General features: G+C 38.8%; 1 protein-coding gene across 10 annotated transcripts in view; it reads right to left on the reverse strand.

Annotated features, from left to right (window-relative positions):
* CLOCK (clock circadian regulator) overlaps window positions 1-26,586 on the reverse strand; it is a 72,078-nt gene that overhangs the window by 38,731 nt on the left and 6,761 nt on the right. For 5 of the 10 annotated variants that reach the window (XM_063401971.1, XM_063401961.1, XM_063401966.1 and 2 more), the window contains one exon: window positions 16,010-16,111. The gene's annotated coding sequence lies outside the window, so the exon portion shown is untranslated. Of the gene's footprint in view, window positions 1-13,865; window positions 13,953-16,009; window positions 16,112-26,586 lie in introns of all 10 variants that reach the window. The other 5 variants (XM_063401968.1, XM_063401970.1, XM_063401965.1 and 2 more) reach the window with 5 other exon arrangements.

Raw genomic sequence — 26,586 nt, forward strand, 5'->3', positions numbered from 1 at the left:
TGAATGGCAGTCTCATGTCCGCTACTGAAGGACTTTTGGGAAGAGGGTAACTCCAAGCAGTCTACGGGAGAGATTAAATGCCTGTTAGAAGGCCTGTTACAGTTTGCAATTTACTTCTCTAGCTCACAGAAAAAGAAAACACCCCTGCCCATCACTCCTCTGCTCTAGATTATTTCTGGATCACTGCTTGACCAGCTGTTCTGTGGCCACACTTCTACCCTTCTCTGCAGTCTGTATCTTTTTGCCCTTACTCAACACAGAGATGGCCCCATAGCTCCCTCCCTGATACAGTGCAGTTCCCTAATCTTGGACCAGACTGCAGTGAAGAAAGCTCTAATAAGCCTCAGGGCTTTACCTGGGCTACAGTGATTACACACTGGAGTTTGCAGCCCCGAGGGATGTGAATCAGGTGAGCTGTAATGTTAGGCCTCTGGAGCTGGCCAATATGAACCCCAGGGAAAATGCCCTCAGGGACAAGAGAGAGAAACAGAGCTGGCAGATCTGTACAGATGTCCTCCATAGAAAACACAAGAGCTAATGATCTCCAGGCACAAGAAATCAGGCAAAGAAGGCAAGAGTCTAGCAAGGATGAGAAGGGACTGCTTGTCAAACTAAAGGGAAGACACAAAGGCATCCCTCTACTCTGTCCCAGGACAGGTATCCTAGGAAGAGTAGAGGGATGCAGTCCAGTTCTGAAGGAATGGGATGAGGAAGGCCATGGAGAAACTGAAGTTGAACTTGACAAGGGATGCAAAGAATAATAACAACAGCCAAAGTATATTAACCAGAAAAGGAAGGTCAAAGAAGGTGTACACACCCAATAAACAAGGCTGGTAGACTGGTAACAAAAGATGAGGAGAAGGCTAAGGTACAAAACAACTTTTTTGCTGCAGTCTTTGCTCTCTTCCTACACTTCTTGGATGGATGGACTGCAAGACAGAAACTAGAGGAACCAAGTCCCTTCCACTGTAAGGGAAGATCAGATTCACCATTACCTGAGGAACGTGATTGTATGTAAGTCCATGACACCTGATAAGACGCATCCAAGAGTCCAGAGGGAGTTGGTTGATGTATTTGCACAGCCACTCTCTTGAAAAGTCATGGCAATCAAGCTAAATTCCAGGTGACTGGACAAAAGGAAACATTGAAACCAGATGACCTTTATGGTGCCTTTCAACCTAAACTATTTTATGATACATTTGAACCTGGCCCACACTTGTCCATCTTCCCCACAGATCTGGTCTCTGATTCACCAAACTGACTTCTCAAAACATCCTGAGACATGCCATCCCACCAGGAATTTGCTAGCAATCTGGGCTCTTTGCCTGAGCCTGGCTTCCCTCCAGCTCCCCGGGAGTGACCAGGAAAGCACTCAGCAGGTTGCCAGGTGTCTAAAAATTGGTCCTTGGCTGTGGGATGCTGAAGCACTTACCACACTTATATCCCACACCATCCCTTTCCAGGCTGCCTGTATTATCTTAGCCTTCCAAAATTCCAACTAACTACACTTATAGACACCTGAGGTGCTGTTTATGTGCCTCCATCAAATTACTAACAAAGATACTAAAAGAAAATTATACAATACAAATTTTTGGAGTCATCAGTGAACAAGCTCCCCAAACCAGAATAACAAAAAGGACAATTAAAAATAGTACAAACCTAAGTTTATAAGATAAATTTGAAAGGCAGCATTTAATAACCTAGCCATGAGAAACAGCTGCTATTCTTCTATAGTCTCACTTAAAATATTTTCTCAGTCATTTGTACACACAGTTCCTTACGAGAGATTCCTTTTCTTCAATAACAAAGCTGTAAGAGTGAGTGGCAGAAATAATGTTTGCAAATCATGTGCAACTAGTCTGTACAAAAACAGACAGTGGCTACATGTTATGATCCCTTCTTGCTCCCATTCTTTTAAGGATCCATCCTTGATTCTCACCGGACATGTGCACCCCTTTGGCCACATACTGAAGCAGATTTGTGAAAATATCTGTTTAAAAGAATGCATATATCACACAGTTTTAATAAGAACAAAATAATAAAGATTGTATTTTAAAAGTGTGGCTCCATCTACCTTTGAAAATTGGCACAGCTAAGAACAGTACTCCTCTACAAAGAGCAGGAAGCTCTTAGCTACATCTCCCACTCCTAGTTCTATAACAGGATACCCTGAGTTCGACTTGAGTATGTGTTGTGTTTGCACATCTAAAATACAATATATATTTCATAATCAAGTCTGGCTTAAAAGTACACCTACTGTCTCTCTTTAAATGGTGCTTAACACAAACCCAGTATTTCACTACAGGCGTTTAGGTCGAGAGAAGCTAATTACTAACCTGTTAGTGTTACAATTCAAAACTGAAAACTTTCACATCCCTGCATAAATCTCCATTTCCTTTAATGGAATTCTGGGAAGATAAAACCTGCAGTCAGCTAGCCAGCTGAAGAACAGATCCTAAATTAAAGCTCACTGTGCTGAGGAAAATAGTGCTATAGATGGTATAAAATCTGCAGTCTGCTATTCTCTAACAGGACCCATCCAAACTTGGTACATTTCACAATGAACAAATAAAAACAAGCTTCCTTCTTCCAGCATCTTAGATGGAACTGAGAAGGTAGATAATTGACAGGTTTTTTTCAGAATTTCAAATGGTGAAAAAATTCTACACACACATTCCAAAGTTCATAATTCCTACTGAATATTATAACTATCCCATAAAACTATTTACTACACACAAATCATTTTTTTCTACAGAATTAAGTTACCAGACAATAAAAAAATCTTCACTTGATGATTTCTCAATATCAACAGAAAATTTAAAGAGAAAATTTTAAAATACAGTACCAAGATACCTATCCTGGAGTTAAAAATACTTTGAAATAATTAATCCAATTAAAAATGTGCATATTTATGAAATTGAGCATTATGAATTTTAGATGTTTTGTACCAGACACAAACAACAGTTTAACAATCAATTTTTCTAAAAGAGCTTGTCACATTTTCCTCAAAGCAAAAATACTGCAAAGAATCTTAATAAATCAAACCAAAGAAGAAAAATCTATTAAGCATTTAATTCCTACACTGAAAATAAACATGAAAATTCAACAAGAAATGAGACAGATCAAAGAGTCAAATATTGGTTTTCCTCTACCCTAATAATAAAATGGAAGTACTTTTTGAAAACTGTCCTGGAGAAAATTAATTATCAATTTCAGCAGACTAGTTATTACACATTCAAAGCAAGATAACACCAAGAAAACTCTTCTTCTATTCCACGCAAAATTTCTGTTTGGTGTTGATATAAATAGAGGCTTAAGTTTAGAAAATCAGACTTTACCGTTGTTATTATTACTGCAACAACGCTCAGCTATCCACCTCAATTATTCTTCCTGAAATACATGAGCCTACACATTATGTGAGCACTTCAACTGCCAGACTTTTAGCACGCAGATATGTCTTAAAAGGTAGGAAAGGAAGCTGAAGAGAGATGATGAAATTCACACAAATGAGTCTTTCTAAAATCCTATCTTAGACCAGAAAAAAAATACCCAATAAAGATTTATTAGCTTTTACATTCAAATGAACACTTACACTTTTTACTTAAAAAATTCTGACTAATCAAGAGAAAACTTCAGTCAAAATTTCCTGCTCTGTTCTCATTATGCCATTCTAAAACTTCCAGAAATCAAGAAAGCCATCAGTTGGCCAAGAGGGTCTGTGAGAAGTTATGCAAATTATTTCTGCACCCAGTGCCTTTATCACAGAATGGGTCAGGCTGGGAGGGACCACACTGGGTCATCCCATCCACCCCCTCTGCTCCAGCAGGGTCCATCCCAAAGCAGAGGGCACAGGGTTGTGTTAGACAGTTCCTGAGTACTTCCAGTGAGGGAGACTCCACAGACGCTCTGGACAATCTGATCCTGTGCTCGTTCACCTGCACAGTAAAGAAGTTCTTCCTGTTCAGGTGGAATTTCCTGTGCATCAGTTTCTGCCCACTGCCTCTTGTGCTATCACTTGGCAACACCAAGAAGAGTCTGGATCCATTCACTTGGCACCCTCCCTGCTGATAATTACATATTCGTAAGGTCCCCTCTTAACTGTCTCTTCACCAGTCTGAACATGCCCAGCTCCCTCAGCCTTTCCTCACAACAGAGATGCTCCAATCCCTTACTCATCTTTGTTGCCCTCCACTGGACCTGCTCCAGGAGCTCCATGTCTCTCTTGTCCTGAGGAGCCCAGAGCTGACACAGCACTGCTGATGTGCCTCACCAGGGCTGAGCAGAGGGGCAGGATCACTCCCTCAGCCTGCTGGCAATGCTCTTCCTGGTGCAGCCCAGGACACCATTGCCCTTCTCATCCACACGGGCACACTGCTGGCCATGGACAGCTTGTTGTCCACCAGGACCCCGAGGTCCTTCCCTGTGCAACTGCTTTCCAGCAGCTCAATCCCCAGCCTGTGCTGGTTACTCACGCGGTTACTCCTCCCCAGGTGCAGGACCCTGCACTTGCCTTCATTGAATTTCCTTTCTGCTCATCTCTCCAGCCTGTCAAGGCCCTTCTGCAGGGCTGCACAGCACTCTGGGGTATTGGCTGCTCCTCCCAGCTTTGTGTCATCAGCAAACTTGCTGAGGATGTCTCTGCCTCTTCATCCAAGTCATTAATGAATAAATTAAACAATTCCCAATATTGAATTGTGGGGGACACCACCAGTGTCAGGCCTCCAAACAGATCCCATGTCACTGACAGCGACTCTCTGGGGTCAGCCAGTTCTCAATCCATCCCACCATCCACTCATCTAGACCATGTTTCCTGAGTTTGCCTACAAGGATGTTGTGAGAGATCAGTGTCAAAAGCCTTGCTGAAGTGGAGATAGACAATATCCACTGCTCTCCCCTCATCCCTCCAGGTAGTTGTTTCATCATAAAAGGCAATCAGGTTGGCCAAGCATGATTTGCCCTTGGTGAATCCATGCTCCTGATTAACTTTTGGTCACCCACATGGATAGAGATGGCCTCCAGAATAAAACATTCCATCACCTTTACAGGGATTGGGATGAGGTTGACTGGCCAGTAGTTCTCTGGGTTCTCCTTTTTGCCATTTCTGAAGACCAGTGTGACATTTGCTTTCTTCTAGTCCTCCAGTTCTTCTCCTGATTGCCCTGACCTCTCATGTGCAGCCTCATTATGCTGTCCACCAACACTCTCAGCACTTGTTGATGCAATCCATCAGAGCCTATGGACTTGTGAATGTTCAGTTTACCTGAGTACTCTCTAACCCAATCCTCCTTGACCTCCTTGAAGGAAAGTCCTCCTTCCAACATTCCTTTACCCTCCTCTCCTGAGTCAGATATTCCAGAAAGCTGGACCAATGCAAAGAAGGCGTTCAGCATCTCCACCTTCTCTGCATCCTCTATCATCAGTGTCCCCTTCCACTAAGTAAGAGGTCCTCATTATCTTAGGTTTTCCTTTTGTTATTTATGTATTTGAAGAAGCCCTTCTTGTTGTCCTTGACATCCTCAACCAGATTTAATTCCAGGTGGGTCTTGGCCCTTCCTGTCTTGTTTCTACTTTGGCAAGCACTCTATACTGATTCCAAGCAATCTGCCCCTGCTTCCATCTCCTGTGTATTTCCTGATTACACTTGAAAAACAATAGAATTTTGTTATTCATTCATGCAGGTCTCCTGCCTCTGTCCAATTTCTTGCTCACTGTTCTTGAGCCTTAAAGGAGTCATGCTTGAGTATCAACCAGCTCTCTTGGACTCCTGTTCCCACAGGATTCTTTCAAGAAGATCCCTGAAGAGGCAAAAGTTAGCTCTCCTGAAGTCCATGGCTGTAATCTTACTTCCTGCCCTGCTTCATCCTCACCTTTTACAGTCCATAAAGGATATAGCTTATGAGTCTTAAATCAGTTTTAAGCGACATCAAATTATTTTATATCATCAACTTACTGCTTTAAGATGCAATTATCTAGCACATCCAGAAGCATCTTACTGATTCTCAGTTATGCCCACAAGAAAAAGCAATGGAGGGGTCGGAAGAGAACTGGCACGCCATGCCAGACAACTAAACAAAATGAACTCAAGAGATTTTTGTAGGTGGTTTTGTTCTGTTGGGAGATTTTAGCTTTTTTTTTTTTTGTTTTGCCCTTTTTTCTTTTGTTGGTTTTCTCTAACTAGGAGACAAAGACTTATTCCTAACTTGTGGTCAGGGTATTCACCTAGAATGCAGGAGAAGTGAGACTAAGTACTTCCTCTGAATCTGTCCACAGATGAAGAATTACCACATGAAAGATAGCAAGAGCAATACACACCAACCACACCAGTAACTCCATGGCTACAGAGACCAGGCACTTCACGCCCTAACAGCTACTTACATTTGTAAGCTCATTTAACAATCTCCTTGATCAAGCCAAAAGTTTGCGTAATGTTAACCTTTGGTCATTACTCTGACCCCTCATTTCCACGGCCACATTAAGCTCCCTCTCTTCACCTAGCATAAATATGTGATCAGTCAACAGAGCCTAAAACTGATCGAGCCCCAAACTAATCCAAATGTTTCATTCAGCTAAATCAACTGTATTTGTTGATTGCTCAGACTGCTCAAAAACTATGTTGGCACAGGGGAAGGGGAAGCAGCAAATCACCAAGTTAGACATCTTTTGGCAACAGTGGCATTTCATGCTGACCTACACCATGTGTTAAATCACAACCAGAGAGCAAAATTAGGAAAAAAAAAGATTCAAATTCGTGCTCAAAGAAATGAGCATTGTAGTTACTACTTGAGAAGCCTGCATCATATTTAAATGAAACATCTTTACTTTCCCATACGCTGTTGCCTCTCACATGACAATCCATGACAAATTAAACTTCTGGGCAGAATGCGACTTACTCTTACTCATCCAGACTCATGGATCAGCTTCTAGATATGAAAACAAACTCAGAACTCAGCCTTAGAGTAAATGTGAATCTCAAGCAAAATGTAAATATATATACCTGATGTGTTGCTTAGTTGTCTACCTATTTATCAAACAGCATGTTAATTGGCACCCACTTGGATGGTTTTAGGATGATCCTCAGTACAGACACTTTTACAAGGATATTCCTCTAAATTAATAATTTGAGACTAAGAAAATCTGATGAATATTTTATACCAACGGCAGCTATTTGTAATACAATTGTAGAGGTATACCAAATGGACATAATTTTAAAAAAATTACAACAGCACCATCCAAGAACATATGACAGGTGTTTCAGAAAGCTAATATTTTATCTGAAACTTAATTATCTATATCACAAAGAAATGCATACATGTAAGTAAAACACTTCTAAAAATATTTAGTGATAGTCACCATTTTTTTTTTTACAAGTTGATTGCACAATCCATGACTTGTGCAGCTGTGGAAGTGCTTCTGGTACCTGAATTTCCCCGCATGGGTGACTCATGCACAGCTAAATTATTCTGTAAAGCTTTTGTGAAGACTGGACTTTTTGCCTGCCTGAAAAATGGAGTAGGCAGTATACTTCACTGGAAAGCATCTTCAAAAACAAAGATGTGAGAGTTCAAATTTCCATAAAATGAGACAGTTGGAAAATTTTAAGCTACAACACTGAAGCGCAGTCCAAGGCAAAAATTACTAAATAAGCAGCTCCTCCTCCCTACCTCCACCCACCACTTTCCACAGAAGTCCTGCACATCATTTTGGAGACCACAAAGTGCTAACAAAAGGAAGATGAATGAAGTAGCTGAAAAAAGAACAAAACAAAACACGGGAAGCACTAGGGGATGGTCATTTCAGTGTATTTTCACTGTAAGAGAAGAGCAGGTTTGGGACCACTTGATGAAACTGAATAGCCACCAATCTATGGGACCTGATGAAATGATGTTGCCATGCCACTCCCCATTGTATTTGAAAAGCCATGGCAGTCAGACGAAAACTCTGCTGACTGGAAAAACATAAACATCAGTCCTATTTTTCAAAAAAGGGAGCAATGAAGATCCAGGGAATCACAGAACAATGAGCCTCACCTCTGTGTCTGGGAAGATCATGGAAGCAATTTTAAGGCACATACAACACAAGGAGGTTATTAGAGAGAGCCAGCACAGCTTCACTAAGGGCAAATCATGCCTGACCAATCTGGTGGCCTCCTATGATGGAGCAACAGCTGACAAGGTTAAGACCAAGCAATATCATCTAACTAGACTGTACTTAGAGGTAAGGCCTTTGACATGGTCTCACACAACATCCTTTTTGCCAAATTGGAAAGACATAGTTTTAAATAGTGGACTGTTGGAGGGAAAACTAACTGGATGGATGGACACAGCCAGAAAGTTGTGGTCAAATGACTCTATGTCCAGATGAAAGCCAGTGACAAGGGGTGACTGCATCCAGCTCTTGGAGCCTCAACACAAGAAAGATGTGGGCCTGTTAGAGCAGGAGCAGAGGAGGCCACAAAGATGATCAGAAGACTGGAGCACCTCTCCTATTGAAGACAAGCTGAGAGAGCTGAGGTTCTCCAGCCTGAAGGAGAGAAGGCGCCACAGAAACCTCACTGCAGCCTTCCGGTACTTGAAGGGGGCTTTAAATAAAAGGGAGAACAATTTTTTACACAAGCAGATAATTACAGAACAAGGAGGAACTGTTTAAAACTAAAAGAGCAAAGATTTAGATTAGATATTAGAAAGAAATACTTTATTCAGAGGGTGCTGAGGCACTGGGACAGGTTTCCAGAGAAGCTGTGGATGATCCATCCCTGGAAGTGTTTGAAGCCACGTTGGATGTGACTCTGAGCAATATGATCTAGTGAATGGCATTCCCTACTCTTGGGGGAGGGGGATTGGAACTAGATGATCTTTAAGGTCTTTTTCAAACCAAGCCTATGATTCTATCCAAAAAATTTGTGGCAAAACACACTTCTGTATTAGCATGCTTACTATTATATGCCTATGGTTAATAAGCTTTAACAGAAGTAAAGGACTTAGTTTTCTAGAATTCTAGTGTCTGCCAGATTCTTCAGTTTATCCCTCAATACAACTACCTGTTATAGAAAAAACAAGCTTACACTGTAAATAAAATTCAACACTATACTTACAGAATTCCAGACTTTAATTTCACTAAAGAAAACACTGGAATTACTCTTTTGTCAGAACTCTGAACAGAAGAATCTGGGCTCAACTGAAATTACAGTGATTGCAAGATTTGAGATAAAGTACAAGTACTTCATATTACAAAGGCAAGAAGTGCCTTAACAAGGGGATAGCCCTCCTCCCAAAAAGAAAAACAATTAAACAAACAAACCCAACCAACCAACCAATCCAAAACAGAAACACAACTGCCAAAAAAGCAACAAAACAGAAGAGTTTTGCAATTGATACAGAGAGGAAGTAAACTCTTGTTTTGGCTAAAGAATGAATAAAACTAAGAAAAAACAAGTTTGGTTTTATTGTCTGTAGAAACTTTTGGCAAAACACTCAGTAACCACTTCCAGTATAGATGCTAGGTATCCTTTTGCCACCCTGCTACAAGCAAGGATCCAAAGGAAATGCAATCAGCCAGCATTTAGTCAGTCATTGGACTTGTTCAGGTAGAAAAGATGCTACATTATTGCAATAAAAAAGATATTTGTGCATGAATTAAACAGAAACAGCACTGCAACAACAGGGAAAAGTATATAAAAACAACTTCAATTTTAATTTAACTTTACTGTAATCACTTTGCATATATTCTTACGTGGAAATAAAGGAAGAATATCTACTTAATTCAAACATTAGAGCACTGAACAAAACTGAATTTATGAATATTCAGGAAATGAAGGTTAAAGAAAAATTATAGTTCAAAGTAACACTGTAACATTTAACATTTTTGAACATTCTTTGCTTCTGAAGTATTATCTATTTATGTAGATAACAAATTTTCTCACTTTTTCTGTATTCTCCTGAGCAGTAGAAGCATGCACTCCCTCTGAAACTTTCAGAGCTTGTGCTAAGCTAAGTCCAGAAAACCTAATGAATTCACCTTCTGAGGGTCACCAGAGAAACAGCAAAAGACAAACAACAAATTCCTTCTTCTCATATATCAGTATTATCTTCAAAATATTGGCTCAAATCAATTTAATTATAAATTAAGTTGATTAATTATGATGAGAATATTACTTTTCAGGCACTGGGAATTTTTATAAGGAAGACTTTCAATACCTAGCAGACTAATTCTATGCTCATAGCATAATTCTGTCATGTGTCTCCTATTCTTTCAAAAATATTTTAGGATCACAATATTGACTGAAAGACAAAATGTATCAGGAAATTCTACTCCAAGCACTTATAAACTTTGCAGCTACAACATTTAAGATAAGAACTTTCAAGATTAGATTAAGGGTGGGGAACAGATCACAAATTCACCTCCTTTTTGTATTTTTGTATTTTGGAAATTCAGATTCTATCCTGACATGCCATATAAATGCTACAAAGTTTCAAATGAGTCCTCCGAATTATTTCTGTGAGAATTATTAGTCCTTTTTACCATCTACAATACTTAATAAAAAAATCGTATCAACTATTTAGGATCACACTTGCTACATTTGTGTAACTTTAAAAGTCCTTCCTCAGTTTTTAAAATTTTTATCTTCTACAATTCTCACATTTTTCTTTCATAGAACCATCAGACCACATTATTTCTATGTACCAAGGCACATTTTTCTGAGTGCTTATTTCCTGCCTCTCAAAGTCTTCCCAGCACTCTTGAGATCCCAATGTCAAGCAAAGTTCCCTGTCTGACCATCCAGGAGCCACTCTGGCAGTGACTCCCACCATCAGAGACTTTCACTGCTGGGACCAAGGCCCCTTCACAGTGGGTGGTTTTATCCCTCAGAGGGCTCTTTTCCCACTTAACTAACAAACCTGACTTACGTCATCCAGCACTTAAGTCCCTAAAAGCAACACTAAGAAATATTTATAAAAGTATTATAGCTATTTCATTTTACAATTAATATATCAGTTATCAAAAACCAAAATTACTATCAGGTTTTATTTAATTCCCTTTTGCTCACCACACTGAGATAATGGTTTCAAAGACCTAGGATCTTGCTAGTGGCGTATGAAACACTGGTACTGAGAAATGGGACACCAAAAGTTATCAATATTCACAGGAAATCCTGAAACTAACATGAATTTTATGTTCAGGCCATATGCTAACACGGTAATAAAAAACCAGGTGTATTGTATTCAAGCACACATTAAAGCTTGAAACAGTTTACTCACAGCAAACACATTAAAAAATACACAATTCAATATTTCAATATAACAGTGAAATATTCTTAAGGCAAGATTACTTAAAATAATGAGGAGTCTTCAGAACTTACTGGCTTACAACTCACATTTTGACTCTCAACATTTTTCTTCATTTTAAATTGAGGCTTATATCTCAATTTTGAACAAATTAAATAATACTGCAAATAATTTTATTGTTTTTCTTAAAGCCGGTGACTTTTTTCAAACAGTTTCAAAATGCTGCTGCTACTTATGCTGTTACAAGCTTAATAGTTTTGGGTGGATTTTAATGATTATATTAAAAGACTGTAGGTTTAAACATCCCTGTCAACAGAAATCTTAATTGAATGTTGGAAATTTTTTTGAAAAAAGCTGAAAGCCAAGGTTGAGATTCTGCAAAAATCTCATAAACAGGAAACATAGCTAGTCCTAATTAGGAGTAGCTATGAATTTAGTGAATTTAGTCCTAATTATTGGCTTAGATATGTGGGATATAATACTACAGTTAAGCATGCAAAATTCTTGGGAAACTCTGAACTTAAAATTAAACAGGGCAGATGGAGAGTACTCTTTCAACTGCTATTTCAAGACAAAATGATTTAACACCAGTCCCTAAATATTACTTAGATTTTCAACACCTTAACAACTGAGGAATTCATTCCAGGCAAAAAAAAAAAGTCTGTCATTATTCATGACAGCTAAGGCACAAAAAAGGGTAATAAACTGCAAAAAACTGCAAAGACCATCTCTTTTTCATTTTGTGTCTTGTTCTTACTTAATGACTGCCATAAAACACTGGCCTTGGGATTTTATCGATGCAGATGAGCAGCTCAAGCAAACTATTTGGGGCAGGAAGCATACATATTTTCAAATTCTATACAAAAATTATAAAATCAAATACATCAGAAGACTCCTCTGTTTAACTGTTAAAACTATAAGCATGGAAAAAACCCAAACTAATCCATCAGAATTACAAAAGGCAGTTATAACTTAGTTGTTTGAACCACCGGCATTTACAGTATTTATGTGCTTCATCGATGGTTTATATTACCAAAATTGAAAAAGAGTATTCTTGGCACTTTAAAATTTTTCAAAATCAGCACCCAAGCTTATGGCTGGACTTGTAGCACAGATACATATCTTAGTGTTCACTGCCCTCATCTACTGACCTATAACCAAAGTGAACAACTATGGCCCTGTCCCCATTAGAAAGTAACCTGAGACCACAGAAATGGACCAGTAGATCAAAGCAGCTGGTGCTGACACTCCTATGCTAGCTGTTCACGAGGGCTTATTTTGGATTAGATTTCATCTGGTCTCCAGAAGCAAACATCACTATCACATGGACCATTCAAATTTCTCCAGGAATTTCATGATTGATGCAGAACTCTATGTCCCCAGTAGAGACAGAAGAGCACTCTGCACCTGCAGCAGAACTCACAGACTATTTTTCTGAGAAAGGAATGTAGTTCAAACACACTGAGCCAAGCAAGTGGTAAGGGGAGACAACAGTGAGATTTTCTCCAAAGCCATTTTAATCATCCAAATCACAATTGTAATGCGTACATGAGAGTTATACCCTACCTTTTCAAACCAGACTAATCAACAGAGATGTCATGTCACAAACAGAATACTTGATTGCACTAAAAGACTCCAGAAAAACTCTGTAAGCATTCCTCATAATGCCCCACAATTGAAAAATGAAATAATTATAAAAGACCATCTACTGGCTTCCACAAAAAATTTATTTCCTCTGTGCCAGAATTCAGCAGAAGCCATAAATTAAGATATCTCTACTCCTTAGGCTTCATTTCTCTTCTCTTTGCTTACTTACTTCATCTTTTATGTCCTGTTTTCTCACTTCAAATATTTTACTTCTCTTCTTGTTTCTACCTTATTTCTTTCAGCTTTTCTCTCATTTATTTATTCATTTCCTCCTAATACCTGTGCTATTAAATACAGTAAGGGAAAAGTAAATATTCTTGCATCTCTGAACTTTCAGACAGAGGTGTCAGTATTGTTTTTTCCCTGGAAATTCAGATAGTATAGTCTGAGACAGGTTTATAAGCATTGCAACTGTGATTTAACTTGCCCTAACTCAAACAAAATTTAAAAGGGGTAAAAATGATCATGCATTTACTGCAATGACTCAAATCAGTCTCTAAATCCCATGCTAACCAACTATGGGAACTGATAAAAATCAGCTAATGACACAGGAACGTTAGTCTACAGTAATACTGAAATTAGCCTGGTTATAAACATCATCTCAGAGAATAGCCACAGGAACAAAGAAATAGTAAGGGAAGCTAATCAAGCAATTTATGTAATGCAAGAACGTCATTAAAGAAACACTAGATAAAATATATTTGGTGTATACACACCTTTTTACCTTAGATGTAAAGCCAGGAATATATTGCTTAATCGCTGCCCTTTTTTTTTCTAGGCTATGTAATTTATGTAACAATTTAATCTTCTAGATTTTAGATTAGATGCCAGAGTTTCTCCAAGAACTGTAAGTTACAAACAGGATTTTTTAGTCTTTTTTTTCTACATACAATTAATTCATTAGTTGCTTAGAATAACCAAACTATTCAGACTCACCTAGTTTCACTGACACTCAGTATACAACATCCAAATAAATTTCCAGAAGATTTTGCAAATGAAAGAATGGGCTTCTCTCTGCATTTGCTAAATTTAGTTGAAAACAAAAAAAATCAGACCTCTTTAGAGCAATTCCTAAAGAAAAATTGTCTTTTAAGAAAAACAACACTATACAAAATTTTACATGTACATCATCTGAAAATTTTAAGTATATTGCTTTGCCATTTCAGAAGAAATATGGTCTTCATGTTCTAAAAATATTAGCTGAAATGCAACATCAAAGATGCACAACAAACAGAGGTTTTCAGGATGCTCAAAAATAATTTTTCATAACTTTAAACCACACACAGCCTGCACTGTCCAAAAAGATCAATTTTATTCTGATCTCTTGTGAAGATTAGAGTAGCAATAAGGAAAAAAAGCAAAGAACAGAGAAAAATTGAATGAAAAAATGGACAACAGTTATGGAAATATACTGCTGAAGCAGAATTTGAAGGACAAATCAACAGCAGATGGGTAATAAAGTTAAGGAAAAGCACAAAGAGTACAGAAGAAAATCTTACTCGGTGTTTGTACCTGACACTACAATGGAGTCGTGGAGATTAGACCTGTTTACTTCTCACAGTCCAGCTAGAACATGCTCAGTAGCTCTGTCTGCTTATGACTAAAAGGATTTGGAATATATCTATCTCATTTGATTTGAACAGATGAAATGGATTTAGGAAATTCATTGAACTGGTACAAAACATATTTTCAGAAATCTATCATGCTGCCTAATGTAAGTGGGATAGCAGAAAAAAATACTGCAGCATAACAATTGGTTTCTCCTAAAACCTTGAGTGCTTCCTCCAGCATATGCAGGTGCCTTATTTTTCCAGTGGCAAGATTTTCATTGCATTTTGCATCTAGAAAACAGTATGTTCTTCCCTCTCAACTCATTCTCAGGCACAAGCTGATGTTTGGTCCAATTTTAGGTGAAGGAGACATGTAACAGAGTCTTAGTAAATTATAAGCAACTAAAACCAGGGTTCTGGAACAGAAAACGTCAAGCATCATTAACCACAAGCACTGCTACCTGTAATTCCATTCATGACCAAACTTCATGCATGACCAAGCATCTCCAATGCATTATAAACCACTAGGAATACAAGAAGGCTTTCTGTCAGCAAGACAAAATCTCATTTCAGCAAGATTGGCACAATGTCTGTTCTACATAAATAGATCCATTTCTTGGGGTTTTTTTTTGACCCAGTATAAAAGTGTATGTTTTGACCAAGTCAAAAAAACCACACCTACTTAGAAAGATAAAACATAAAACACATACATGAAGTCTACAGAGGGCCATGGCCATGATCCTCATGATACATTGAATCAAAATCCCTTTGTTGCTCAAAAGATGGACCATAAACAAACTAACCGGTTGTTCTGTGCTTCCTCTGTGTGATGCACACAGCAATCAGCAACCTTACTGCAAGATACAACATAGACAAATCTTGCAAAGATGAAAATCTGCATCTCCTGGCCTATCCTCAGCTGGACAGTACACAGTGCCTAATCAAGGAAGCAAGGAGAGGCAACTCCTTCATAAACAAGGTGACATGTGAACAGAGGTAGTGGTACTTGAACTCATTAAAATGCATTCTTCTGCAATATCCTTACATGAATGGGGTATTAAGCCATCTCAACAAGAGCATCTGCAAAAACCACACCCTTCCCCCCCGAAAAAAAACAAAACCCACACCACACAAAAAACCCAAACAAAGAGGAAAAAAGCACTCAGAAAAGCAGTGAGCATGGCTCATTCACCGCAACACATCCCCGGGAGAGATACTAGTTTAGTCTCCAGAAACCACAGGGCCACATCAGCATGCTGGACTGCAGAGGACAGTGCCTTCATAAGGTCTGGGTCTTTTCTTCCTTCTAGTTTCCAAGGCAGCTCAGGTACAGCTCAGTTGTTTCATTCCATGCTCCAGTGTACAGGATAAAAGCTTATAAAAAGCTTATTTGAAGTTTATTCTTGCCCACACACACCATTAATTTGAATCTCAAATTGAAGTGGAATGTCTACCTTGCCTGAGGTTGAAAAAGAGATATTTCTGTTTAAAACACTACTGTTCTAGTAGCAATAAAATCTACATACTTACTTAAATTACCTAGAAATGCATTGTGCCTTGTAGAGTGGGTAGGTAGCATTAGTAGTCCAAATGTGATGTCATCTGAGTAAAAGTCTTCTTTGGCACAGTCTTCTGAAAAACAACAAAAAAAACCCTGGTTTAATGAAAATTTATCTGTTCGAAAAAACTTTTGGGGATGAGCCCTTGATTATTTCTGTTTTCTCTCGTGCCATTTCAGTCATTTTACATCCTTAAATTGCCCACAATTTCATTTTCCAATTTTTCTTTTCAATAGAATGATGTAAATACTCATGAAGGAGAACTTCAACACTACACATCAGCTTTTATGTAGCTCTGGCACTGTTTGAAATCCAAACCTGCAAGACAAATGCAATAGCCCAATGGCAGCATGAACTTTACAGATGTAATGATGTCTACAGAATATTAATATTACAATTATTGCATTACAATTGCTTTGGATTGTATTATGACCTTGCAGAACAGCAATAATGTACTATGCAAACTTCTGGAAAGAAAATGCCATAAATAAAATCTTAACTGTGTGTGCTAGGGTTCAAACAGTATACATGAAGTACCTAAGAATACAAGCTGAAACTCTCAGAGAACATGGCATGCAGCAGCGCAAGACTCCCGTCACTAATCAAACACCCCTCACTAATAAAAAACCAATTTCAGTAAGATGTGCTGAGCAAAAGTTAACTATAAAACAGATTTCTATGCACAAATACTCTACTGGTTCAAGAAATAACTCCCCACCTGCTACAGACCATAAATTCTATATTCCTACACACCATGCTGTGTTTTAAATACACATGCACCAACTTGGTAATAACATCTAACTGATGATAAACCTGCTGGAAAAATCTACTCCTAGTTACCCACTGCCGATATTTTCTATTCAGTACTCCCATGTGGCAAAGTATACCCTTTATGGCATAGATAAATCTATTCCCTTCCATTGTATGCAAGGATAGGCAGATTTCCTTTGACATAAAATAACCAAAACAAAGTAACTTCTAAACCCCTGTTCTTTACCACCTTGTCCCCCAATACATCTAACACAGAAAGAAGCTGTCAGCTTGGAGAAGAAGAATGCCCACGTTCAAGGAAGATCTACTGCCAAGTCTAATGGGATAAGAAATGCAGACTGTTATCACCTACATATCTGTTCTTGTAATGTCAAAGGAAATATTCTAATGTTAGAAATCAATGATTTGAATCAAATACCAGTATGTAGACAAGAAATGGCAAGCTATATTCTATAGGGCAGGAAGTTTAGGTGTATTTTTTAAAAAAAAATCTATGCCAGTTTATGAAAGATTATTTTTCATTTCTAATGTTGGCAACAAAGTTTAATGTAACTCAATCTAAATCAATCACAAATCTAATTGTCTATATAAAGGCAGTACAAATTTAACTAAAATAATTTGGAAAAGTGACTTCAGTTATTTTAGTGAAAAGGGTTTGTGATCCTTTTGACACAGATAAAATGTATGTCAATCACCACTGATATTAAAAACTTCTGCAGTCCCACCCTGAATTGTACTGAAATTCATATGAAGTCCTCCAGCTTGTAGAAAAATTGTGTGTAATAGAAGGTAGTGACAGAGCAACAGGAATGGCTGAGATGAAATTTTCAGGCACAGCTGCCTGTTGTTTTGCCACTCACTTTAAAAATAAGTTCAAGTGACAGCTAAATTGCTTAAAGGATTAAAAAACCATATCTTAGTACTAGAATTTGTGTCCTAAATTCCCTGCCAAATGGATAAAAACAGCATATTCTCAAATCCTTCTCATCTCATTTTTTTCTCTTTAGAAGAGCTAAACCCATCAACATAATTTTAAAGTTTCTATAGATCTTTTTCCTGTCTTATTTCATAAAACCTTCTAGTTACTCTTCCTCTTGATTCAGACTACTTTTCTGATTTCATTATGCTTTCCAGATCCTGCAAAATATTTTGCTTCTTTTCCTCCAAGTCTGCATATTATTTGGACTTGCTTTATTCTTGTCTTTTACTTCTATATTCTCATATTACTTGTTGTTGATCTATCTTATGTTCTTAGAAATGAGAACTTGTTTAATTCACTCACTATGACTTGCTTATTAATTTGAATCCTTGTCCCCCTTTCTGAGGTCACTGTTATCATTTTCTATGTCAGTGAAATTCTGATCACAAGCTTCTCAAGGCTCAGACTACCTTATTATCTATGAAACATCATGAAAAGCTCTAGGACAGCACAAAATGTGTAGCTAAAGCTTCTGAGCTGAGAAAAAAAAACTATCTAAAAATGAAGTAGAACTATTTAACAACAAAAACACTTCCAGAAAAATATATTATATGTAAACTTGCTGAGAGGTTAAGGAATTATCAGTGGAACTACCAAACTAGCTCTGAACTGTTGTTCTCTAATACACAACTGCTAGCAGTAGCTTGATTACACATAATGGATGTTGCTGCTGTGGATGGCAAGAAAACTTCATTAAATCCCATTACTACATTAAAACTGACAGGAAAGTGTGTGTGTGTGTGTGTGTGTGTGTGTGTGCATGAGAGAGAGAGAGAATCTGCATTCCTATTCTGACAGTTCTTGGAAGCTGTGATTCATGCTGCTACTTGCTTTTCTACTCACAATAGAGGAAAACCCTTTTTTCCTTTAGAGTATTTGTTGTTACTATGAAAACTAATTTAAAATAAGCACAAGTCAAAACCACCTATTTTGCAGTCCACTATGATATTTTAAAAATGAACTATTTTAATACTCGAAATCAATAAATTAAAATTTGTGAAGATTATGTCAGTTACTAAAGGCTTGACAAGTATATTTCATATTATACAGCAGCGAATTCTCCAGAAATGAAAGCAGCACAAGCTAATAAAGTTTTCTTCACTTTTACCATTACTAAGCTTTTCAGTTTTTCTAAACCAAGCAGTAGGACACTCTACATTTCTCTGTTGAGATAAAAATCTTCAAGTTGATCATAATGAGGCAGATTTCAGTCTGCTGTTTATTATGACAAATAGGTAATGCAAATACCGACAGTAAAGAAGCTGAGAAATGCCATTCCAGACATAAATTCAGCTCCTGCTTTTCAACAACTCACTCTGTTACAAGACAGAGGAGTGGGTTTACTGGAAATCCAATTTGGGAAATACTGTCTTTTTTTCTTATGCTGACAGAAAAACATTATTTTATTATTATTTTGCTATACTGTCACACTGCTATATTGTTGGTCCCCATTCCTTTCCAGCCCAATATTCTTCCTGTCTCCTCAAGCCCTGATGACGCACACAACCCCTGTTCTCCTATCCAAGACAGACCCAGTGCATGCTGAAAAAAACAGGTCAGTACCAAATTCCCATTGCATTATCTCTCTCTCAAGAGAGGGCAGTGACACATTTCTCTCTACCCAGCTTGCCCATTTTCCCAAAACCTGTGGTTACATCACAGTCTGTGATTTCCATCCCTCCTACAAACATGGCTACAATTGATTAACTATTTCAAAAGCTGCTGGTGAATATGTAAGGAAAGAATGAGAGAAAACAAGGAAAAAGCATAAATCACATTTTCTTAGGAAATCAGGCTGAAAAAAAGGCAACACCCTACAGCTTCCAATCAAGGAAAATTTCCTAGTTATTAACTGAGCCAAGGAAATAAGCAGATTTTGGCAAAATATTTTTTTATCCTTTTACAACTTCACATGTAGGTTTCGAATTAAGCTTTGGGGAACTAAGGTCTGGGAAAGTTACCACATGAAACAAGACAGGTTTTTTCTCCTAATGTATCTTGAGGCTTTTGGATGGCTGATAAATATCCAAGCATTTAACATTTCTCTAGCGAGAGTAATCTGAAAAATTACATCCCATCTACCTTAGCACACCAGCTGGAGTACACCTTCTCTGTATTCACAGCCATCTTCTCAACAGCAACCTCCCAACTGCTGGAACACTGTTCTGCCAGGGTGCATGCCAAGGATAGCCAAAACTCAACAGGCACTCCCTGACATTGCAATTAACATGCAACGAAATAACCACCAAACACTTCAAATGCCCTTAAATGCCAGAAACTGTTATTAACTATTTCATTAAAAACTTTACTCAAGCACAAAAATGGAGACTTATGTTCTATTTATAACAGCAACAAGATTCTCAGAATTTGAAATATTAAATTAGCTGTATTACTGTGTTTTGAAGTATCTTTTTTTATTAAGCAGCTTATTATCTTTTACTCTCATTAAGATCATAATTTAAGATGAAAAAATACGTATTTCCTCAGCGTTTCTAATGTACATTAGGAAACTCACACACTAACCTCCCACAAGAGCCACTTCTTACAGGCCAGCCTGGCTCCTCTATGTTCACAAATACTTGAATAAAGTGCTGCAACTTTCTGGAGATCTACCAGTTCAGCAAATAATGACATGCTTATGGGGTCTGGGATCATTCTACAAGCACTGGAGATACACTCACTTGTGGTGCTGCAAGCTCAAAACTTACAGATGAGATCGTTAGCAATACTACTCCTTACTACAAAGCACTTAAAATAATGACAGCATGCTGGATGATCAGCCCATTCCCAGGTATTCCTCCTTTTCTAAGTGTCCCACAGCAAGACCACTTCCTAACCACTTCCTAACTTCCTAACCACTACAATGCTACATGGTTAGGAAGTTCTGTGGCCTGCTCTGGCTGTAACAGGCAGCACAATCCCAAAGCAGCACAGCCTGCACTAAAACAGGAGATTCCATACAAAAGGATCTACAATTCTTAAGTACCAAAGCCAGGGAGAGTTGCATGAATTATGCAAGACTTTTTCAAAGTCAATAAGAGATGTAAACTGTGTAAGTAACCAGTGAACACAGTATTTTGCCTTCACCTGTTTCTGAAGGCCTAGGACATAGGTAAGGTTAGTACTCACAGTCCTGGTCCCTGTCCTTGTCATACACATTGCTAAGCTGCTCCCATCAAAGCAGGAGTAATATATTCTTCTAACATGCCAGCTGTGGGAAATGTAGTTGTTTAATTCATGTTCTATAAATAATTATAGATTGGGAACTGTGATATATATATTATATAAAGGTATGTGTGTGTCTGCTCAAACCCGCACGTTTCACGAACTTCTGGAAAGCACCTCCCTGATCTTCTGGGTTCCAAAAATGGAAGGTGAGAACGACTTGCCTCTGCCTACGTGCAGCTCAACTCATCGGGACTCGCAACGGTCAAACGCTACGTGCCAGCAAAGACGTGCCAGCAAGGACTTACACCGGTCATCACACACCTCTACGGCAGTTACTCAAAGCAAGGACTAACTCTGGACATTAGCATTTGAATGTGCCCAGGGACCCTTTCGAGATTTAATGTAAATAAAGTTAATGGTCGATGATTAGAGAAACAATGGGAGGAAAGTTGCCGAGAGGGAAACTAAGTGTATTTAAGTTGGGTCTTTAGGTGGGCAAGTTTGTGAACCCAGCTAGAGACAAGGCTGCCAGGTCCTGTGTCTCTGGGGTCACCCTTGGCTCTACTTTTCCCGGGAGAACTTCAGTCAAGTAAGTTTGCTGTTCGTGGGGTTCGTATTGTTTTGTTTTTATTGTTTGAAATTGTTATAATTTGATTCTAAATTTTGTAATTTAGATGTTAATAAACCAAACTATTGAATTTGGCAATAAATTTGTCCTGGCGTTTATAACAATTTTGGCGCCCAACGTGGGGCCAGTTTTAAATATTCTACAGATCCCTGCTTCTGACCGGGAGGCGTCCCGCCGTAAAAAGCGGCCTGGCAGAGCGGGTAAGTCCGGAAGAACGAACTGGCTTTACGAACCCAGAACCCACAACAGCAAAGAGATTAGGCATTAAGACAAGCTAGCTTGGGGAGACTCGAGAACTCAGCAGGGGTTTTCCCCTAGAACCGTGGTATTGTTTCACTCGTAAAAATCTAAGTGCACGAAGAATCCACGCAGGAAAAGAACCGTAAGTATAGCGTGGTTGAGTAAGGGTGACCAAGTGCTTGAAAACGTGTATGTGCGTGTGAGTGTGTGTGTGAATGAGACGTGATTTATCACGAAGCGAGAGCAGACCTTAAGGTCGCGTTTCCGCTGCTCCCGCAAGGGACACAGCCGACCGACAGGGAAGCGATTAAAACGTGTGATATTTCGCTTCGTGTGTGAGTGTTACCCGACGGGGTGGGGGAGGTCACCAGGGGGTCCTGAAGGAAAGAAGACGTCCCTTTTTGAGTTCGGAGACGAGTAAGCCTTCTTGACCACGACCAGGGGGGTCGCTTAATTTTTTCAGTAGCGGTTACAGAGCCCCGCCGTTAACCGAACATCCACGGAACGGTCATCCGTTAGATCATTAAGTTAACAGCATCGAGTTCGGAAACTCGAGATTTAATTTTTGGTATCCCATAACTTCTGTGCCACGGAGAGTATGGGATCAGATCTCAGCAGAGATCGGGAAGATTCCTTAAGGGAAACCTCAGCAAGAGCTGCTCTTGAAATTCCTCGGAAAAGTCCATTAAGAAAGTTATTGCAAAGTTGGCAAGAATGCCCAATTAAGAGAAGAGCATCTAAAGATCAGATGATTTATTTGTGTATGAATGTTTAGGGAGGAAAGGAGATAAGACCTAATATTATATAGCCTGTGTTTGGTACTTTTGACGAATGGGCATGGGAAGCTCTGTGAGAACATGTAGCGAAGAAGAAAAGGAGAAAATTTGAAGAATTAGCATACGTTCTGTTATGGTATAAGGTACGAGTAAAGCTGTGTTCTGAAGAAAGGGAAACACAGAATGAACTAGACTACAGGATAAACTTCTCTCACGGCTCAGTGGCCCCCGTCCTGCCAGCCCCTACCCCTACCACTTCCTCCTCCCCGGCCTTCTCAGGGGCAGAGTTAGCACTGCCATCCGAGACCCATGCGGAGCCCCGAGCTCAGCGGCCACTCCAGAAACCTCCCTCCCGTTCAAGGAGATTCCCGAGAGGGAATCCTGCCCCCGTTTCTGGTCCTGACCCCGCACCTCGGCCACCGACGCTAAAATATAGAGAGAAAGAGAAGAAGGGTAAGGAAAACGAAGGGTGGAAAAATAAACCAGACAGGTATACACCAGTTAGAGCCCTAGCTAAAACCAGGACCCCCGAAAGAGATCTTGAAGAGCCCGGGAAGGATTCGGAGTGAGACAGTTGGTGTGAGAGCAAAAATGGCCCGGGAAGAAAAATGAGAGAAAAGAAGCATTCCCGTAAGAAATTTGACAGTAGAGCAAAACAGAAATTACCAAAGGTGAATTAGAATGCATTAGAGAATAACTAGTAGTGTTGGGAAGCGTGCAAATTAGAAATGCGAGAATTCACGTGAGTCTGCAAAAGGAGAAAAAGATAGAAAAAGGATTAAAAAGAATCTTGCCTACTCTTTTCCTTAGTAGTAGTAGATCTTTTACTTCAAGCTGAATACATTTTGGAGACTCCCTAGAGTTGTGTATTTTGCTTTAAGAGTTTTTTTCTCCTAGACGAGATCAGCTGAGTTGTTTTTTTTTTTTTTTCACTAACGTGAGAATAAAACGAAACCCGCCCCTTCCCGCAAGCGGCAGGGCAAGTCAGTCCATAGTTACCGGGAGACGAAGGAAAGCGGCAGTTTAAAGTAATTAGACGAGGCTGCCCGGGGCAGAAAACCGCCCTGTAAGGCGAAATAGGAAGCAAAAATAGATAAAAGTATTGAGAGAAGAGACCAAGAATGAGAGCTATACTTATGCGTAAGAAATACCTAGGTGTTTGTTCTTAAAAAGCTGAAAATATATCTTCCTTTTAGTTGTCTGTCTGCTGCATGTGAAGATTTTGTGCAAATCAAAAAGTTGATAGTATAGTAGATGTAGCTCGTCTATTGCTACATTTTGAATTCGGCTTGTTAGCTTGAGCAAGAATATAGCATTTGTGTTAGCAGACAGTGTACTGCAAAGGTTTTGTGTGTTTCAGTTTTTCTTTCAAAAGGTTGAAGCATGTGGCCAGTGAAGCCAAAATTAAAGTAGCTGTTGAGAGGCAAGAAACTAAATCTTTCTGTCGAGATAGTGTTAGAATAGTAATTAGAGTCAAGATTCTAGTATTAAGTTGGGAAAGTAGTATAATTCTCTGTGTTGGTAGTTACAAGATTTTTCTTTATTCTTTGCAGTTCCTATTCTGTATGTATTTTATCTAGTTAGGAACCGAGATTCTTAATTTTAATTATTGACTCCTTAGAAGGAGATAGTTTGTGTTGTCCCTTTGATATTATGTCTTCTTACTTGCTCCTCAATTTAGAAGATGTGAACCTTGAGGTTGCCCTAGTGCCTGTGTTTTCAAGAGTAGAGAGTAAGTAATGTAAGAGAAGCAGCATTTTGTCACCGGTGTTAAGTTTAGTCAGTGTTTGCTTGTGTATTCAAGTTTAATAATACGCAAGAATAAATAGCAAATACAAGAGCTTTACTTTGAGAATTAAGCACAAGTTATCTCGAGTTTGCTTGTTAAGAAAGGCTAAGTTTGTGAAGTTTTTTTTAGACTGAAGTAAAAAGCAGTAGTGTTAATGTTCTGATAATTGTACTAGATAAAGCTGTCTGATTACCGGGGCCTGATGTTTACAGTGACTCCTGGCTTTAAAAAACTTTTCTGGGTTTTAAGTTCCAAATTTAAGTAATGTATAGTTTATTACAGAGTAAGTTCTGCTCTTTGTAATAGTTTCTTCTATTTAGTGTGCTTTGTTTTTTTCTGTCTTGTTAAAATACTCCCCCGGGATTATGGGTGAAGTCTTAAGTTTTTCTCTTAATTTGTACAAATTTTGCTTAAAATTATCCTTTATTAAGTTGTACTGCTCACTGATTGTTTGAATTGGCTCTCTGATGAAGTGAAAAAGTCACTTCAGCTACTGCTGCAAGATTGTATCTTGCCACGCTGAAATAGGGGTCTGCAGCTAATCCTGTCTGTGAGAAATGGTTTGTAGACAGATCTGCACGAGTAGCTGACGGGAACTGCCCCGGTATATTAACCGGGAGTTCCAGCTTTTCGTAGATGTTAGCAATCACACGGCGTATAGAGTTCTTACACAAGAGTGAGCGAGAGCCAGGAAACCGGTGGAGTATGTTTTAAATAGCTTACTGAATCCCGGCTATTGAAATATGAGGCAATTCTGGTAAATTCCCCGGAGTTAGAACTCCGTTTCGGTCCTGGGGAAGATCTGAGGAGTGTAGTCACAATTGCTACGAAGCAGTAGAATTACAAACCAAAATAAGAAGTGTCGCCATCAAGCTAACAGCAGAGCTGAAAGGTCCGATAGTGCTTCTAGAATTGTGTTAATTTTGCTGATCATTAGAAGTAGCTGAAGCAAAAGTGAGAAGCAGTTGTGAAGGCAGATGCTTCTTAGAGGCTGAGTGAGAATGGCCATAGCAGGGTGCACATCAAAAATAAGGACAAGGTGGTCCCACTGTCTCACTCAAGTTGCGTCCTTCTTTTAGCTGTGTGTATCTGAAGAATGTGCTGAGTAGAGGTCTAGAATATAAATTTGTAGTTCAGTTAATTAGCAGTAGTGCAGACTCATTACACTGAAACTGTAGAAACTGAGTGAGGATGTGTGTAACCTTAACAGCTGATTGTCCTAGAAACTGCTGTTGTCACCGAACATTGTAAGATACTGAGTTTTATGAATGTTTGTCTGTATGCCAAATCACTCTGAATGTGCTGAGTTTGGTTCTTGAAATAAGCCCAAATTGTTTGTGCTCATCTATGATTTTTTTTAAACTGAATTTTTCTTTAAAAAGCTAAAACCTGTGTTAATACTATAAGATTTAGAGTAGTCTTAGTGTTTATTGTTTGCTCGCTATATATCCAGTAGACATTATCAGAAGTATTAGTAAGATATAAAAAAAATTGTTTGTATGTTTCAGTATAAACCTCGTTTAATAAAAAGTAAAATTTTCTTTCTGATTTTTCCTGTAACAGTACAAAAAAGAAGAAAAATTCTAGATTGTATAGTACATTGAGTGAATAGTGAAGTGAAAATCATAGTGATCCAGGGATTGGGCTAGTTTAGAATTTTATATCAGGTAAATTCAATCTGAAGAAGTTGCAAGATTTCGATGTATAATCATGAGATACAACCAAGAGATAAAGTACTGATCAAAGCTTAGAAAGCGGTGTCATTAACCCCTCATTGGGAGGGACCCTTTCTTGTCCTTTTAACTACAGATACAGCCATCCGAACAGCTGAAAGAGGCTGGACACACGCCTCCAGAGTTAAGAAACTAACAGCCCCGAGAGAAAACCCCGAATGGAAAGTCATCTCTTCCCCCAGAGATCTGAGGGTCCGGCTACACCGAAGATGCCAACACCCTAGAAATATTAAGCTGCAGCCTAAAGGAGCCTCAAAGGAAACTTAATAACCACCCGACAAGGAGGACTGAGAGAGGGAAGAGTAACCAGAAAGAAAGTGTTAAAACATCAAGAAGAGTGAATCCAGAGCTCCAGAAATTTAAGGAGAAAGAACTCCAACCCCAGGATATCAGAAGCAAATGGCAGAAGAAATATCCATGCGCTGCTCTGAACCTAGATGCCCCTGCAGTCCATATATCCATTT

The sequence above is a fragment of the Prinia subflava genome, chromosome 7, assembly GCF_021018805.1.
Source record: "Prinia subflava isolate CZ2003 ecotype Zambia chromosome 7, Cam_Psub_1.2, whole genome shotgun sequence".
Classification (NCBI taxonomy): Eukaryota; Metazoa; Chordata; class Aves; order Passeriformes; family Cisticolidae; genus Prinia; species Prinia subflava.